Raw genomic sequence first — 16,749 nt, 5'->3', positions numbered from 1 at the left:
CACCTGCACATGATGGTGCACAGCAGAGGAGCAAGGCAGCGATGAAGTCTGTGTTTTCAATGGCAAGATGTGCAGCTAAGAAAAATACCTGGAAGAGCCTCTCCAAACCTTCCTTCTCCCCACAGCACTTGGCTGCAAAATACAGTTCAGCTGGGATGCTTTTTATGCCAAGTTGCAAACTTTTTCAAGTGTAACAATATATTCAGTGGTGACAGGGAAAAGAAAGACCTCAGTTCTGTAACAGTGGCTTCTGTAGCACTTACATTTCAAGAAATGGACAGATTTCATGAACAGAAGATGAATGTAAGATTTTCTACCTTTGCTACCACAGGCTTTGCTGAGAAACATATGACATTTCTTGATTCCCCTCTGAGAGCTTCAGGGTGATACTAAAACCAGTCCTCTACTCATCTAATTAGCAGTCAGGCCCAGCTGGGGGATGGCTGCTTCTTTAATGCTTTGTCAAGTTTTGATTGAAGCTCTGAGAAGTGGCATGTTTCTGACACATCCTGGAAGATACAATTCTTCATGCTTGGCAACAGCCAGAAGTCAGTCAGAAAAGTAATTAATTGAATTATTTGAATAGAATTCCAATTTGGGAGGGACATAACTCTTCTCCAAGATATCCTATCAATGTGTAAATATGGATTTCTCTTACGTCGTACATCAAAATCCAAATATCTGAAGTATTTCCTTTTACAGATTTTATACCTGCAAACCTGAACAATGTGACAGCCTGGAAGTGCCCAGCTCTGGAGCACCCTCCCAGGGCTCAGCATGAGTCTGAGGGTTCTGGCAGCCCCATGCAGCTCGAGCCATTTCGGCTGTCATGCTTCCCACGAGCTCAGCAGTGCTTGCTCTCTGCACAAGGACTTCATGTGCTGCCAACCATGGGCTTGCTTTCCTGCCATACTCCTGTTGCTGGTGGCATCTGTGTGAATGGATTTTACAATACATTCTGGATTATGTGTAACATTTTAAAGCAAACGTAAAGCAAAGCATGGACTTTATGTTTAAAGAACAGTATTGTTTGTTTCTCCAGAACAATAAACAGCTCAGCCTAGTATCAAAGAGAATGATAACCCATGGTAACAGTGCTGTAGTGACTGTCTGAGCATATAACCAAGACTGGTCTGTTGGATTAGTATAAGACACCACCTTTTGCTACTGACTTTGTTCTCTTTGAAAATAACATTGCTTTACAATCTCGTTTGGTTTCTTCACAGTTAAATTACACGGGAAATAGTATGCATGTTAATGGGATGGCATTTCAATGGAATGTTAACACTAAATAAATTTTACTAATATTTTCTTAGTTGCAACAAGAGTAACAAGTCTCAGAGACCATCCAGTGAGAGTTCAATCCTAGCTTTTCTGTTCTTTATGGTACAATTATAAATTGATCAGAATATCAGCTGATCCCTGTTTTCGTTTTCCTTTAACAATAAACATAGGCTGAAATTACATTTTGTAATTGGAAACCAAAGCAATATTTTTGGAAAAAAAAAACTACACTCATTTCTGTGCTTCAGCTGTTTCAGAAAAGCAGCAGCACAGATAATGTCCCAGAATTTTACGAAGGCTAACCGTGAAGCATTACCTATAAGAAATCAAACTGGGTAAAAGGATAATTCCCTGCAGGAACTCTCTTTTATGGGGCATTCAAGGCATTGGTCTCAAATTGAAGTATCAGAAAATGGGACTACAGAAAAAAATGGCAAAGAGAAGAGCAAGACCCAGTAAGTAGCAGTAATACTCAGGCGTATATCATAAGTGGAATGACTACAAACTGTGATCTACAACCTCTTGCATAAAGCTGTCTCAGTGCCAGAGGACTAGAAAGGACACCAATTTCTAATGAGGTTTCGTAACAGAAATGGACAACTACGGACCAAGTACTGCAAAGTTATTCAGTGAGGTTTCTCACCAAAGGCTCTTAAAGAAGAGAGGCAGTTCTGAATAAAATGGGAAGGCCCTCACATGCAAAAACAAGGGGTTAAGAGACAGTGTCTTGGTGTTGCGAAATGGAGAGCTACCAAATGGCAGAGACACCCAGGAACCACATAATGCTGCAGGCTGGGGAGCCAGGACTAAACATTCACCCCGCTTATACACTTCTCCAGACAGCTACTGCTGTTTTCTTTTATTAGAAACAGGACCACGGGCCAGACGGTCCTGGGTCTGGGTGTGTTTCAGGTACGGAGGCAGTGGGGTGGGCTGGGGGCTGGGTACTACCTGTGAGCATTTAGTGTTCAGCTGCTGCTGGGGCCCAGGAACACCGGAGCAAAGCAGAAAGCAGCAGCAGCAAGACAGGATGCAAGGCTGACCTGGGGCTGCATCACGCCTTATGCTGCATGCAACCCCGTTTTGGTGGACATGCATGAAAACACGAGTTTTCACCCTATGCTCTATTTTCCTAATTACTCTAGAGCCCTTGCTTTGCAGTGATGTGGGTGCTTTCATCTCCTCCCACCCCCATTCTACATTGGTTTCCTATCTCTCCGTTTAAAAGCAGATGGCTATTCCTTCAACTTATCCTCTGCCTCGTTTCTTGCTTCCTCTTGGCACTGCTGGGGCCTTCCTTGGTCCCTCACCCATCTCCCAAAACATTTAACTGTAAATCAGGGCTCCTTAAAAGGCTAAGGAAAAGGGAGTGCCTGCTGGAAAGAGAAGTGACACTTTTTCCTTCCAGCCTTTCCTTTTCCCTGTTACCAGAAGAAGAAAGTTTGACACAAACTCTTCTTTTTTTCCTTAGACAATCTGGTCACGAATCACTTTTCACTGCAGAAGTACAAGTATCTAATAGGATAGTTAAGTGACCTGTAAAGAAAAAAGACCCGCTGATGTTAATGACTGGCTACAGTATTTAAATAACTGATAGGAAAGTTTTCGCTTTCATCCTGAGGTGAACAACAATAACCTCCAGCCGAGCTGCTCTCGCTTCATTTCTTTTGATGCTAAAACCAGGAGAGGCAAGATGCTTCTGGCTGTGATCTTTCCAGCAAAAAGCAGTCGCAGCCACTGTTTATTACTGTTTAGGGACAAAGAAATTTCTGTTCATGTTTTTGTAATCAATGCTGATCTTGCCAAGGCTGTAAGAGCTCAGAATATATTGACTTCCTCTAATTTTATGCAGAAACTGCAGCAAAGGAAAAAGAAGTAAAGAGCTATAAAACTTACAAAATCAAACAGCATGACAGTTGCATTTTTCCTGGGCTCGGTTCCCTTAGCGTCAGCTCATCAGTCTGCTGATATATCCAACGCTAATGAATCAACGTGTTGTTCTTTATTCACACTTAATTACAGAAAAAGGGGTGGTTCTCCGAGAGGTTTCCCCAGACCCCAGCCCAAATCAAGGCACATGCTTTCAAGACTTTGCTATCGTGGCCAGGAAAGTGTTTCATTATAGCTGCTAATCATTTGCACTGAAGATGTCTCCAGAAATCCCTGCTGTTTTCCAGACGTTGTATGGTTTTAATGACACGTGTCACTTGCTATAAGTTCTCTGTTCTGGGACTTGCCTTGCAATGCTTTGTGTTTTTTTCATGTGCAAGGTGGCCAGACAGAATCCTTCAGGCAAGGTCTTACAGCTAGGATAGGCTCCAACTCATAGCAAAACACGCTGCAGGGATAATTTATTAGCAAAACACAACCTTTTCAGGGTTGTTGCAAAACACGCCCACTACCAAAGAGAATCTGCTTTGCTATCTCCGGTGGACTTACGCCAAAAGCAAATATGTCTTGAATAGCATCTGAAGTAGTCAGGATGGAGCACAGTGCAAACACAAGCCAGTCACTGTGCCTGGCGCTCTCAGAGCAGGTATAAATATACAGATGGGGAAGCTAGAGCAAACACGTCGAGTGACTAGACAAAGGCTCCCTGAAGATAAGTGCAGAGCATCCAGATCCCAGCCACATCCCAGACACTCTGCCAGGAAGGAAAGACGAGTAAGCAGAACAGCTGGGGCTGCTCCCATCCTCCTGGGCACTGCCCTGCCTGCCCCTGGTGCCCCCTCCTCCAACAGCAGGGCACTTCGGCAGGAGCTGGTGGATGCTGCCGTCGTCCTGCCCCTTCATGGGGACACACATGCTGAGTTTGTTGCCTTACCCTGCATTTGTGACCGCTCAAGGCCACATCACACTGCACAGGGATGTGCCAGAGGCTGGGAGGGGTGTGAGTTGGTGAAACATGGCCAGAAGTGCAGCTTCCCACTGCAAACACTCGGCCAGCCACCTCCAGCACAGCTAGCTGCAGCACGGACCTGGAATTCCTCTTTCTTTGACCCCATACCTTGACAGTATGTGAGCACATTTGGTAAAAATGAAACCTATGGGCATGCAAAGATCCGTGGAGTACTGAGATAAAACGGGGGAAACAAATAAACGGTGCTGGAAGTAACTGGAGCTGCTGATAGCATAATTAACTAATCTATGTGGAATTATGTCCTGCTAATAGAGTTACGTTCTGCTTGTGCTTTGCGAACTTCATGAGCAAAGACTATTGAAAACACATGTAAAATTGGGAAATAACCACGAGACTATACACAGACAAAAGTAGCCATTACTATGCAGATTAATAACAGCTTTTCTTCTAAATTTAGAGACAGAATCAGTGATTTTTTGGATGCAGTGACCAATCCTGCTCATTTACTCCTAACATCAGAGATGTTAAAAAAATTACTAGTGCCATATGCAAAATAAACAAAATTTGACCCTGGAGAATAAAATATCATTAGAAACTTTCTAAACCTTTAAAAAGGAGAAAAAAGAAAGAGGGAAGAAGGGGGAGGGAAGCGGGAAGAGGGAGAGAGACATGTCTGCAAAAAATCCCATTTCAGCTGAAATGCCTGAGTTCTAAAATGATGTTTCAAGCTATTTTAATATGTCTGAAAATACCTCTTCAGTCCATGAGGCCTCTTCTACAACTCTGGCTGAAAACTATTCATTATAGGAAATAGATGTGGGGGACCAGATGAGTGTTTTTTAATCGCTGTCTCTCATCACTGGTCCCCATGACCAGGACTACATCAGCTCCCAGTTGAAGTCCAGCACATTTTCTGCCTGCACTGTCAAACCTGACCATCAGAGCAGCTTTACAGGACACCCCTCCTTCTGCAGAGAAGACAAAATTGCACAAAAGCAGCCCTCAGGATCCCTTGCCTACTAATCCGACACAGAAACCCCCCAAACCAAGACACTGAAACAACTGTGATCGAAGCCACATGCTCAGTTGGCTCCAAGTGGGCTGGAGCTGTTTGCCATTTTAAAAGCACAGGTGACTGAAAGAGCAAAGAGCTAGGAAACAACACTGTAAATTTGGTGCGGTTCTGAGCATCACTGCTGGGCAAGTTCCAGTTCAAATGACCCCTAATCAGCTGGGCAAGGAACAGGTTCGTAGCAGCAATCCTGGAACTTTGTGAAATTGCCGCAGGGGATTTTCTCTCTCCTTACTCAGATAAAAGTTCCCCAGAGGTGTAAAAGCACTAACTGCTTTCATCACTCTGTGCAGGGTGATGGGATTAAAAATAACTGATAAGAACAGTGAATGAAAATGGAGCAAAAGAATAAAATGTTGGAAATGACTGGTAAAAGTGGAACAAAAGGACAAATAAACCAAATCTGAGCCAGACTATCGCTGACACATTGCCAAAGCCTCCAAAAGCAGTTGAACATCTCTCAGTATCATTGGATTTTTGTGGGAGTTTTGCAGACTTCTGTGATAGGAGCCCTTAGTCATCTCTTTGAATGAGCCCCGTCTCACTCATTCGCTCCTCATATGGAAGCCGTTCCATACCTTCGGACATACTTTTCCATATAGGGGATGGATAGGTTTGATTTATAGTGGCAGGTTTGCCAACACTTTTTCTAGTTGCTGCCATCTTAAAGACAAACTTTCCCAGGAAGAAAAAGTCTTCAGTCATTATGCTCAGTGTAAGTCACGGAGCCTTCATCTTTGTCACCTCACGTTAGTGTCACTGGGCTGACCGATGCCACGAGTCTTTGTGCCTCCTGCAAAGGCGGGTGTCTAGCTTTCATGGAGAATTAGCCCACATTTCTTTTTAATCCGTGTCAACAAAATCATTCTGAAAACTACAAAACAACATTGAAGCTTCCTTATTTCTCAGTTCAAGTACTCCTTGCCCACCCTTGGCCAAACATGTGCTCCTAGGGACCCAGCAAGTTTGACGTGGGACCTGCGCAGCGACCTTCCTGCAGGCCAGCCATGGGAGGCAGACCGACAGGGCACCAGGTCCCAGGGCAGGCCCCCCTGTACGCTGTTCCCTGTCAAATCTCAGCTCACTGGGCTGCTGTGGCCTCAGACACTTCCCAAAACACCAGCTGTATTGCACTGCTGATGTGGCAGCCAGTGCACTCTCCCATCAGACCTCCTGAAGGCTGGACAGAAGTTGAAAAACCCCTCAGAAAGTTCAATGTCACCATGGAGGAAGATCTCCTCTCAGACTTGGTGTTGATGCCATGGGTGGCAAGGAGCCACACCAAGAAAGGGCCTGACAAGGAGCCAGCTGCGTACCTCTTCTGCGGAGCAGGGGAAGGAAAGGAGGGGAAACGTGCAATGCTGTCAGCTGCCTCCCTCGAAATGTCCCCTGACGCAGTCGCAGCGTTTTCCACTGGCCCCAGCCCGGTCAAGGCCATAAACCAATTAGGGGGGGGATTTGTAACCCCTGGCTATTTATGAGCTATTTTAAAAAGTCTGCAAATTTCTGGATGAAGTAAACAAAAATCAAACACACACCTCAAAATAGAGAGGGACATGTCTTATTTTGTTTTACGTCAGATAGAATCAAGAGCAATAAAGTCTGCCTTGTTTTTGCTGGAGAGATGTTGTTTGCTTGAGAGCCTTGCAGAAGAAACCTGCCACCCTGCTGAATCTTTGGACCTTTCTTTTTGGGTGTTATGGTTAAAGGCGTCTAAAAACAAGGGACCTGTTTCCATATACTGAAATCAGAAAGGTAGAACTAGTAAAAATAAAACAAAAATCATGGCTAAGACATATTATTCAGACTGAATGAAATTCACATCCCTCCTCAAGAAATCAATTTTTATTTCATTAGTCTCCCTAATACCATTAGTTTTGCAATTCTCCAGCTGTCCATACAATCCCTTAGGTAAACAACACTTAAAATGTCTAATGTAAAAGGAAAAAAAAAAAAAACACACAACAAGCAGAAGATAAATGTTAGGTCTTTCCTACATTATGAACAGGCATAAGCTTAAATAAAATTGGATTTCGAATTGATATAGTTTAATTCTCTAGGGCAAACCAGTTTAGAATCATTTGTAAGAATATCAACTTCTGAGAACGTAAGAGTACAACAAACTTCCAGTGCTGCTTCATACATCGGGGATAAGGTCTCACAGGCAACAAACTCCATTTTTAACGATGGTATCGGGGTTTTCTGAAGACACAACTCATTTGGTTTGGTTTACATGATAAAAAAAGAACATGAATAGAGATGTAATTGAGAACAACTGACACAAAATTGAGAACAAGACATCTAAAAACATCGATGGGGGAAGGGGATGTTTGCTTAAATGGACTCCTGGATTATTTTTACTGGTTGTTGTTTGGTTATTCCTACCCCGACTAAGCTATCTGGAAGTTGCTAATACTTCTCTGACTGATTCAACTGCCAGCTCTGTAGCCTAGCATAGGGCTGATTTAGCCATGTCTGTGTCTGTTCAATCTAAATAAGTCACCAACCCAAGCCCTGCCTCACATAGCCGAAGAACATGAAGCAGAAGCTAAAATTCTCCGCTTACCACCTTGTCTGCTGAGCTCTGTCTATGCCAGTCTTTAGCAGTACACTGATGAGTTGAACTAAACTGTCTGGTGCCACAGATTCTGCTTTTCTGCATTTGACCCTGTCTAGAAACGATCTTCTAATTCTACCAAAAGGCTGGATGTCATTCCCTGTAGCTGTAACACTGCGGTCCTCTCCAGTGGCTGTAATATATCAGGTAAACTTTATCAGCTGAGAGTAGGGCAAGGTGTCCAAGTCACAGGGAAAGTCAATAGCAGAGCTGGGAACACAGCTCTGGCTTCCCAGCTCACCCACGTGCAGGTCTGTGAATCGCTTTCTTCCACATAAGCACATGGCAGAGCAGCTCGACCTACCAAGGACTTACACTGCAAAATAAGGAACATTTTCTGATACCTCAGCTCCTGAATTTACCTTGTGTGATTCCCAGAACATAACTATCAATGTTCCTGAACAAAATGCAGCCACAAGCCACGCAGAGCTTGTTTCTTATAGGAAATAGTGTAACAAAGCAGACTGACTGCAGGAGAAATGTGCCACAGCTCACCTGATGATCTGGGCGATACACACTGCCAGCATTTGCCTACAACCAAGGTGCTGTTTCTAGGAACCAGGAAGCCAGGCTAGACAAACAATTGAGAGGGGAGAAAAATAGAAATAGAAAAAGAAACAACAACAACAACAACAAGAGGCTGAAATGCGGAAAGCAGTTATTCTGACTGGACAGCCAACCAAAGAAATAAAAGCACCACATCAGGATGGAGTTCAAGGACAACCTTGTGGCAAAGAAGTATGATCCTGGGATTTATAAACAGGAAATAGTAAGCAGAAGCAAAGAGCCACTGAGAGTAAAATAAGAATAATGTGACTGTTCACAGCTGCAGGGAGGCCTGAAGCATGTGCGAGCTCCATTTATTGAAAACAGGACCAGGAGGTGACTTGATTATATGTATCCATTAACGTATCTGTGCACGTGCCCTCAGTGACAGAAAATAATGGGTAGCAATAGGGCCTTTGTCTACCCAGAAAAAAGGCAGAGAGTCAACAGCTGGAGTCTTAAGGTGTGCTTTTCAAATCATAAATAAATCACAAAATGTTCAACTGTGAGAGTGATTAAACAGGGAGAAATGATTTATTTATTTACTGAGCATGTCCTCTGAGCTGAATAATGTGTTCAGCTAGTACATGAGAAACTGACTACCACTTGATGATCTGTACTAAACAGATCAGATTATAAAAATCTAAAAACTCCTCTGCAATTTTCTAAACATGTACCCCAGCTTCTCAGAAGGTTGGCAACCTTGAGGTGGCAAGCTTATGAGGTCTAGTTTCAAACACACTCAGCTACTGCAAGAAGAAAATTTGACAAAATATGAACATTTCTGGGTTTCTTTCCACATGGACCAAAGTCCAAGGAAGCACTGAGGAAGTACTTGGATTCAGGGCAGTCACCGACACCTGCCATTGGAACTGTAAGCCCCAATGGCTTTTGGGCTTAAAGTAACCTGAGTGCTGAGATGAGCCTATTTGACAGGAAGTTCCCCAAAAATTGCCATTCTCATGCAGCAGTCTCACTACAGAATTCATAATAGTCATAGAGCTGGTCCTCCTTGGCTCCGGAGGCAAGACCAGAGGCACAACAAGCAGCGTGCTACCAAACACGTACACCCTCTTGTAAGGTGATGTTCCAACTCCAGCACACAGCAGAAATCCTGATTCAGAAGAAACAAAACAAACTGAAAAGAGAAAAAAAACAACTCTACAACTGAAATACAGGAGAAGTGTTTTTTCAGGCTTGAACTAGACAAATGAACCATGTGAACCGGGGAATAGTTGGCAGTGGTAACGAAACCTCAAGCTCTGCAAGATACACCCGCCCTTAGCTAAAACTACACATCAGGCCTGAAAATGTTTGGAATAAGCAGGCCTCCTCACAGGAGAAAAAAGAAAAACAACCCTCAACAGCATGTGAAAGTCTAAATGTCCCAGAGAAAAATATTTATCCTTCTATAGAGGCAAAATGTTTCTCTATCCTGATCTCACATGGAGAAAGTTGTGGGAATGCTTTCTAATGCAATACAGAGAAACAATTATGCTCCGGGACCTTACACTTGTTAAATTTATGTGGAGCTTGGATACATAGCTTCTTTTAAAAATCTTTATAATGCACGCCTTGCTATGACAGTAATATAAGCATCTCAAAAGCACACTTATAATACATGAAAAGCAAACATCTTAGAAACCTGTTTTCCCCCATTACAACCAGGGAAGACAGCTATGCATTACCATTCAGAAGTCACGCACCTTTTCCCTGCAATGAAATGAAAGCTAAATCCCTCGTTGGCTTATAATGATGCAGGACCAGACCTTTAGTATGTAAGGCCAATTATGTCAGGTACTGAAAAGAAGGAAAAACATAAACTGCTACTGAAAAACAAACAAACAAACAAAAGATGGGCATTATTATTTATGCACTGCCCTTTAGACAACAGGTTTTAACAGACTGGCTTACAGGCCTTATTTTCCTAGCACAGGATATGAGCAATTCCTATTGATTATGTATGGAAGTTACAGACATCCTGGAGAAAGGGAACAGGGCCCCAAATGTCCTGGCAGGTGCAAGAGCAAAACATTTTCTTAACACGCTACAGAACGTCTCGGCGTTTTACAGCTTGTCATTGTTAGTGAAGCAGAGCTGCAGGCTTCACGAAATGCCATTTTAAACAGTGGCTGAACGCATCACTACCAGATACTACCTGGCTAAAACAACTCCACAATCTCATTTCAGAGATGTTATTCCCAAAGAGTTACTTAGAAGAAGTTATGATTATTGAAGAATAAACCCCCCACAGACAAAGAAATCCCTCTTCATCTGCTCAGGGTATTATCCTTTTTCAGCTGTCAAACACGGGCATGATGAGAAGAAAAGGGTTATAGCTCTGATGTGCCTTTCAGATACAATGTCTCTATTTCTCTTTAAAGACACCATTATTTTTATGTCACCATTATCAAATCCTGTGTTTCGTAACTGAATGATACAGAGAAATTAATCTTCTTTATGCTTATACGCAATGCTTCTTAGCCTTTCAAGTATCCTGACTGGAAATGCAGGCTTAAGAAAACACATGGTTCACATCGAGGGAGCTCTCTGACCATGCCAGGTTATGCAGCATCTACACACAACTACATTTTTCTGGTGGTATGTGCCACATTAGGCAATGAAAATCTCATGTTTCTTAAAACCGCTATTTATAACATGAGGGTAGTGAAGAGTAATCTCCCTCGTATCAGCCAACAATTTTATTTCGGGCATTTTTCTTTGCGAACAGCTTTAGTACATTTCTTCCGGAATCGCCTTTATACATCTATATTCTCGGGATATTTACTGCAATAAGGCTGCAAACAAAATAGAGAAATAAAGCATCGTGTCCTGCCCCATGGGGAGTACTCCAGATTGACCAGGCAGTTGTTGTATCACCCCTATCTGCTCTCCAGGGAGCATCCTGGTTTCATGAGGAGAGTCACCATCACACAAAGGGAAGGCCTGCACCTCGTGTCGTACTTGAAAAGCTGTAAGATTTCCAAAGAACATAGACATTTTGTCTGTACTTGATCTGGAAACGTAAAACAAAGTTTTGCAGTAATCCTCTGGGCCTAGGAAAAACCTCAGCATTATTCTTACAGTGAATGCAGCAGAAGGCTCAAAAATATGGGTCTGGGGCTTTTATGACACACAGGAGCACAGCGTGAATGCAAAGCAGGCAGAACTGGGTAACACGTATGCAAGGAATGACAGAAGGAAAGGGCAGCAGAAACAAAGAGCACGCAGCCTCTTTGCATCAAAGCTGCGCCTGCATCAGGTGCCAAAGCTCATGGAAGGGAAAAATGATTTCCCAAGAGACTCTGTTCCCAAAGGATGGTAATTCTGAGAATACAATGACGTACATTGCTTTTTTTTTTAAATGCAAACTCGCTGCATTATGTACACATTTAACAATAATAATGCTGCTGTCTTTGTGCTTGGGTGTTTAAATCTCTGTGTCATGAGACAGCAGCACTGTTATCCCATGGTTTTCCTCCTAAATTTTCTGATTCTGCTTATGTTCAGCATGGCTTTAAAGTAGCACTTCAGTTCCTTATTTCTTGTAAATGTTTTAGAAGTCTTAGTGTTTAGGGCAGTACCTCTCACATTGCCACTTGCTTTGAGTTAAGTTTGAATAAATCCCCTCTCACTTCTCGTTTTGTTTCTGCTCACCCTGTCTTGAAGTAATTCAAGGGCAGCAATTCAGCAAATTTAATGTTATTTATGACACAAAATGAAGGAAGTTCAGAAATAAAACAGGGAAATACCAAAATTTGAAAAGAATGTAGTCAGTAAGTAACACACTATGTTACTAAGCCACAATTTATGTAAAATTACCCCCAGAAGGTGAGCCTGGTAGCCTCAGACATCGGTACGTTAAATGTCAACATGCATAGTTCTTCTACTCCAAAAATATACTTGAAACATTGAAATTTGTACAGCCACTTCCAGAAGTCAGAATAGAAAGAACAAAAGGACCCCCAGACAAATGAAGGTCTTCTCCAATCCAGTCTTTTAGTGGTTATTTTTTTTTAACACTCTTTTAACACACACAGCACTGAAATAACCAACAAAGTGCATGCACAAAGACTTCAGATTTGTTAGTAAATTCTTCTAGACTTCCTTTCCTCCTTGCTGATGGGCTGCTGTTTAGCTATATGAAGCACTGTCAGGTTACTAACAACCTAAGACGGAGCATCATGCATAAGGAGAAATGGTTTCAGACAGTTGTACATCACATGTGCAAGCAAAACAAAGTACACCTAGCTCAGTAAGTGCCATGCCTTTTTAAAATCCTGGTGCATTTTGAAAAGTATTTAAACCACTACAGAAAGGGCACTGGTGTGGTGAGGAAGAGCACTCATGTTAACAAAAACACAAACCAACCTTGTGCCCTGTAAGGACAACAGTTATAGTCGCTTCTGCCTTAAAATGTAGAGAGATGGCCTAAATGACTTTCTGAGGTCTACTTTCAATGCTATTTTTACAAGATTCTCTCAGTTACTACTTTGTAGCACTTACAGGCATCATGGTAATTCCTAAAAATATTCAGCTGGTATGTACTTGCAAAAAAAAAAAAAAAGTAGAAAACCATAGAAACAATGCATTCTGCATTTTACAGATCAGTTGCTTGCGATTTTCATCTCAAAATCTGAACGTGGCAATTTAAATCTTAGAAGAAAGACAAGAAAAACACAGAGAAGTTAAACCTAATACTCTAAACATAGGTTGGATGAGTCCATGCCCAGAAACAGAATTAAAAGGGTGCTCAGGTGTGCTCCCATTGAAATCAATGAGTAGTCTGATTTAAAATCCTAACATGGAATTAATGTCACCTCAACCCAGTTGGTAACAAGCTAGCCATCTCAAGGCTCTTCTTGCAGTTCAAAAAGATGAAATATTCGCCCTTTGCAAATATCCTGCTCTCTTCTTCAATGATAAATGGATCTCACCTGACTCATTCAGATTTGTGGCCTTGCTTTCAGGCAAACTGGGTTTAAAAAAAAAAAAAAAAAAAAAAAAGGATGAATCCCCTCCAAGGCAATTCACTTTCATTAACCAAAATCTGCAGAAGATAGAGGAACTTGATCTCCACACACCAAAGGCTGCTCCTAACCACAAAGCTGTTCATTTCAGTTTACAGTAATTTGTAAAAAGTGGTTATAGAAAGCCCTTAGGGAAGAAGAATGACCACCTTAGTCAGCAACATACTTGTTTACAAGGAGTGAGAGAAAGACCATGAGTGGAATAGTTTTCTTTTTTCTTTCTCTCTTTTTTTTTTTTTTTTTTTTTAAATCTCCTTAATCAGAGGTCATAGCAGAAGTGCATGTTGTTAAAAAGACAGTCTTTGTCAAGGATCCAAAAGGGAGGTCACTAGGCAATTATCTCAGTAAGCTGCAATGACCTGGAGGTTTGAAATCTCTCAGTCCTTTATATTTTCATTCCCCATATGTGTGGAGGTTCAGAGATATCCAGAAACTCCCAAAAAACGCTTGCAAAAACTTAAGGTACTCTTCAGTTGACTCTGTGCGGTATCTTCAGACTTGTTCTAGTAGAACATATTGTGGGGTAGCTTTTAAATCAGTTCGATGTCAGGCAGATTAGCACAAAACAGAGCAGCACAAATAGACAAACAAAGCTGACTTCTACCTAACGCCAGAGAAAGGGGCAGATGAGTTATCCCAAAAAATACAGTCCCATTTCTGACTGGAAGCAGTAGCCTATGCAAGTTGATGATCGCTGCATAAAGCTTGACTAAGAGTACTACCGAAAATGCTAAAGAGCAGAATGACCCTCAAAAAAAAAAAAAAAAAAAAAAAGGGAATTCAGTTCACCTACCACATTGAAGATCTACATCTAGCGATTGGTTATTCCCATGTGTGATTTAGCTGTGGAAAAAAACAAAAGTAACACCTGGGCCAAATAATGCAAAACAACTTCCCTGGATCAATGGTATTACTTCAGATTAGTTCCTCTTTAACTTGGAGCAACCTGCGGTTCACTACAGCTTTTATTACAATGTAAAGTTTGTAGAAATGTCCATTTCTCCAAGCTCTTGGGAAGAAGTCATTATAGAATGAATTAAAATTCTCATATCGCTATTTTCATGTGGGGGGCCTACAGCATCAGTTGAAAATAAGGCAAACAGCAGCAGGTTGTACGCAGGCAAGGCCTCCTGTAGTTATTAACACACGCTGCTAACACACGCTGCTCAGCTGGAGCGCAGGGAGTTAAGACATTCAGTTCTGAAATTCTCTTATCACTACTCCTGAGTGGAAAAGCAAATCCGAAAAGGTTGCATAGATTTGATAAAGGTTTTTTTTTTTTTTTTTTGTGGTTTAGGAACAGAGGACTGGTGTATTATTAACGTGCTTAACCACTGAGATATTACCGATTCCCCATCTTGTTTCTCACTCAGCTATACTTCAGCATTAAATGCAGCATTCTGCACTTGGCTGGAAATACCTGTGTGCAGTAACAAGACATCTGGATTACAGCAAATGCTGCCCTTTTCAGTTTCCTTGTTTATTAAACCCTCAACAGTTTATGTATGTTATGTGAACTCTTCCTAGGGGATTTGGTCTTAAATTATGCATGACTTAACATTTCTAGTCACTAACACAATACTTTCTACATCTTGCAGTAGTTGCTTAATTCCGTAACTCCCCTAAAACCAACTCGGTTACATTAGAAAGCATCAGTTTTACCCCTCGCCGCCCTATATTTTCTTCATTTTTAGACATAAACAGTTGGAAAATTGAACTGTATCTTTCAAAAGCCACCACTTAAAAAAAAAAAGTTATGTGAGCAAATAATAAGTATTTACATACTCATGACATGCAGATCATTAATCTTCAAAATGTCTTTGCTTGGTGTACAGCATTAGCCAAATGCTCCGCTGGCAAAACCTGACTGGTTTTGTTGGAGTTACACGAGTCCAGTTTGAAGAAGCTGGAGAAATTGACCCAAAAAAGGCACAAATCTGGAACTGTAAAGAAAGAAGACTTTTGTAGTCCTGTATCTTGGGCCAATGGAGGCTGATGGTAGGCTTCAAAACGAAACAAAATTGCTGCCTGAACTGCAGATGGCCAAGCAGGCACTTTGTTTTGGTGGGGTCTTCAGAGCAGCTTGCTGAATCAGAGGCAATGAGGGCTGGGGGTGCAGCTGGAGACCTCATGGCACTGTCTGAGGTTTCTCTCCATGCTGAGCCCCTCAGAATGACAGCTGCTGACTTCGAAAGAAACTGATTGACTATGATAACAAAAGAAGGGTGAAAGGGCTACACTTATAACAGGGCAGGAATACAGTCATACATAGTAGAGTCATACATAGGGTGGGCCAGGAAAAAAAAAAAGGAAAAAAGTGAATTCAGGATGAAAAAAAAAAGAAGACTGAAGGACCTTGACTGCTCTAGCTGCCAATGTCTGCCATCCTTTGGAAAAAAACTGCAGAGGTGATGTAGGACCACCACCTTTGAGAGCAGACAGAGAAGGCTCAGTTGTGACACACTTAGCTACTTACCTAGAAGCTAAAAATCCACCTGTATCAAGTCAGTTTCCCAAGGGGCCTCTTTAGTGACTGTGGCAGCTCCCAGATTACTCAGAGCCCTGGAAAATCCTGAAAGCCATCACATTCATAAATGGATACCCTGCCCTCTCCTTCCCCACCAGAATCACAGCTGTACCCAGAGTTTTGTGCTACCAAGTCCTTCCTTTTGAAAGAAAGGCCACGTGGCACCTCTCAATCTATTGCCTTCAGGATCTTCTGAACTCCACGGTGAGAAGTACCATGCAATTTATACACTCACCATGGGCAGAAATACCCAGACGCAAGTTACACAGGTGTGTGGGACAGGCCAATTCCCTACAGCGGTTAGGACAAGTTTGGCAGGTCCAGCTAAGTAAACACAGCACTCCCAAATAAAGTACACGCACTGTGACCCTGTGACTCCACGCTGAGGTTTCCTGTTATCCTGGCAAGATTGTCTAGTCCCTGGCTTGTCCTCTGTGCTGTTATTAGTTCAGCCCTGTCTCTACTGGCTGAAACCTCAACTCTGTGATGGCAAAAGACATTCTTATACCATTTAACTCAGAGACTATACTGAAAGGCAGCTCCAGAAAAGGCAAGGTATCTATAGTTTTAATGCTTATTACCAGGCTCTGATTACCTCTCAGTTTCCCCATAGCACTTGCTGCAGCCTGGGAGCTGCACATTGTCTTAATTTCGTTAAGCTTTTACCTCCCGACACTTGCTACGTGTTAGCTAACATAATTTGTTTTCCCCTTGTGAGGAGGCTTCCTGAAAGCTGGAGCTGCAGTCTGGCTTCACCCTGTGCAAATAGGCTGCAGTAATCTATATAGATAAAGCACTCAGGGTCCGCACCAG

At 42.2% G+C, this 16,749-nt stretch overlaps 1 protein-coding gene and 1 long non-coding RNA gene across 3 annotated transcripts in view; both read right to left on the bottom strand.

The window, feature by feature from the left end:
• The window catches only part of RNF150 (ring finger protein 150), a gene marked incomplete at its 5' end in the record, with an annotated part of 121,037 nt that overhangs the window by 58,656 nt on the left and 45,632 nt on the right, over positions 1 to 16,749 (bottom strand). The window lies entirely within an intron of this gene.
• LOC309877550 lies at positions 11,173 to 16,052 on the bottom strand. 2 transcript variants are annotated; one of them, XR_014317382.1, is made up of 4 exons: positions 15,886 to 16,052; positions 15,195 to 15,352; positions 14,203 to 14,252; positions 11,173 to 11,351 (listed from the first exon to the last, which is right to left on the bottom strand). It is a non-coding gene; the product is annotated as an uncharacterized lncRNA (long non-coding RNA). The 2 variants fall into 2 exon arrangements; XR_014317383.1 differs by lacking the exon at positions 11,173 to 11,351 and adding an exon at positions 12,964 to 13,354.

This window comes from Aythya marila, assembly GCF_965140915.1.
Source record: "Aythya marila genome assembly, chromosome: 4".
NCBI classification, from domain to species: Eukaryota; Metazoa; Chordata; class Aves; order Anseriformes; family Anatidae; genus Aythya; species Aythya marila.
Note: the sequence above shows the minus strand (reverse complement) of the source record. Positions and strands in the feature narration are given on the sequence as shown.